This window comes from Zophobas morio, unplaced genomic scaffold (assembly GCF_036711695.1).
Source record: "Zophobas morio isolate AGI-343-1 ecotype UQ-CSIRO unplaced genomic scaffold, CSIRO_AGI_Zmor_V1 ptg000375l, whole genome shotgun sequence".
Taxonomy (NCBI): domain Eukaryota; kingdom Metazoa; phylum Arthropoda; class Insecta; order Coleoptera; family Tenebrionidae; genus Zophobas; species Zophobas morio.
The window spans coordinates 109,194-111,510 of NW_026972479.1; the positions used below are offsets into that span (position 1 = coordinate 109,194).

Genomic DNA, 2,317 nt, shown 5'->3' on the forward strand with positions numbered 1-2,317 from the left:
CATAAAAAACCTTATTGCGACTATAACTCGCAGGAATAAGATCTTATGTACATTTTTTTGATGAGGATTTTTGGCTTTTTACTAAAAATCTCTACAAAAGACTTTTGAAAAGAGACTTTCTAAAACCTTTAATGGTTCGTACCGTAAAGAATTTTAAGAAAAAACTTTATACCACCTCATCAGAAGAATAAATGAAGCATGCAAGTATAAAGATAACAAAAAGACGATGTTGTCTTTAAATTCATATATAGCTTATATGGTATTAAAAAGATATTTTCTTCGTTATATCATCTGTGTTAATGAACTAGAAGAAATCTCTAACTCAAAACTCATAATAGTACACAAACAACCTCTCAAACTAAAAAGTATGGTTTTTACAAAATATTAATTGGAGAATTAGTTGTTGACATGCTTTTATAATTTATCCAATTGGTGAAACAGTTGTTTACTTGCATTTTATGAGGTTTCTTTTTCCTTCACGAAACCGGGAGTAGTTGTTTTTAATTGGACAAAATAGGATTTATTGTTTGGATCTTGTCCTCACTGCACTGTTCTGACTTTTTTCGAGTATAACAGGGGCAGTTTCTGAGGAAGAGTACCCATCTGAAAGGGAATTGCATCTTAGGACCCTCTGGCGAAAGTTATACTCAAAGTAAAGTTCTTATGTTCAATACTTTTTTTTTTTTACCAACTAACCCTAGTTAAAAAAATTATATTTTTTAAAATTTAACATTTTTTAATAACGGTCTTATAATAAAACATTAATTTTTACATCTTATTACTTTCGCAACTTTATTTATTTTTTAAAATATATTTTTAAGCTATAATCTTTTTTAAGAAGCACAGAGAGATAAAAAATTACGTCTTAAAATTAATTTTCTAATATTTTTGAAATATTAGCACTAAAGTTTACTGAGAAACTCTAAATTTTTTGTGCAATAGATCTTTTAGCAAAGCATTAGTAAAGAAATGAGAATGCCTAAAAACTTATTGAACACCACCTGTAGAATCAAGAAAGAGCGTTGTCAATCCTTACCATGTCTGGACCTGGTGAGTTTCCCCGTGTTGAGTCAAATTAAGCCGCAGACTCCTTGCAATTTTATACTTTTTTAGGGCCCTCGCAGGTCTTGCAAAAAAAAGTTTGAGCCTTGCAACCCCTTGAAAATGGCCCTGTGATATCACATTAACGTCATAAAAGTTAAAATTTTAATATTTTAAAGATTTTTGCAATAGTAATAAGTAAACAGTTTACTTCTGTTATTTATTATGTTACGAACAAATTTTCTTTTTAAATAACATGTTGCTTTTCGATAAACTAATAAACATAACAGTTACTTTAATTACTGGCTTTTTTACCAAAATTAAAGTAATATATTTCTCGCATAGAAAAACTTAAGTTCTTGGATTTGAAACAGAAACGAAGCATTTTTCTTTATTATCCTATTCAACAACTTCACTTTGCTTGTTTGCTAGTGGCTGATTTTAGCACTTAATAGAGGGTGAAAAAACTTTTCAAATTTTTTATCTACTAACATATTTAATTTTTAAATTAAGAAAAATTCAATTCAATGTATTTAAAAGCAATCATAAATGCATTCATAAGAATGAAAATTACTGGACGAGTATACTAAGAATAAGTTTAAAGTTCTTTATTTACTAACACTGTTAAATGTTATGAGAAATCAAACGCAACTTTGTTATTAGAAATATAGTAAAATTTTTTTTTTTGAGTTTAAGTTATATTTTGACTGTTCTATTAACTAACAATCTAACTGTAAGTCGTATTAAAATCCGATTTAACGTAATTAAAGTATACTTAAAAAGGAAAACAACTATACTATTTGTTAAATAAGAGTTACTTTAACCGTTTTACCTACTAATAATTCTGATTGTTTGTTTAGAAAAATACCATCTAACCTTATTAAAATCTTATATACAAAGGAAATCAATTATACTCTTGGAGTTCTTATGTGTAAGTATAAATCTTCATTTACTACCGATAAAATTGGCCCAACTTTATCAATATAGGTAATTATAAAATATAACAGTTATACTATTAAGCTTATTAAGTATTACTTTTACTGTTATTTTAAATATTAATCTAATTGTTTATTTCATAAATCCAATTTAACCTTGTTCTAATATAATTATAATGGAAAATTATTTGTACTAGTAGTGTTTTACTGGTTCATTTACCTTTAAATCTAGTGGTTCCTTTAAAAAAATTCTACTTAACATTATTATAACTTAATTATAAAAAAAAATCAAATATATTTTCGGAGATTATAATGTATTTCACAACCGTTCCATACACTAG

General features: G+C 26.4%; 1 long non-coding RNA gene across 2 annotated transcripts; it reads left to right on the plus strand.

The window, feature by feature from the left end:
- The first annotated feature begins 567 nt into the window (after positions 1–567).
- LOC135120325 (uncharacterized) lies at positions 568–2,014 on the plus strand. 2 transcript variants are annotated; one of them, XR_010278569.1, is made up of 5 exons: positions 568–652; positions 943–1,050; positions 1,114–1,197; positions 1,387–1,499; positions 1,942–2,014. It is a non-coding gene; the product is annotated as an uncharacterized LOC135120325 (long non-coding RNA). The 2 variants fall into 2 exon arrangements; XR_010278568.1 differs by having other exon boundaries at positions 943–1,197.
- The last annotated feature ends 303 nt before the right edge of the window (positions 2,015–2,317 follow it).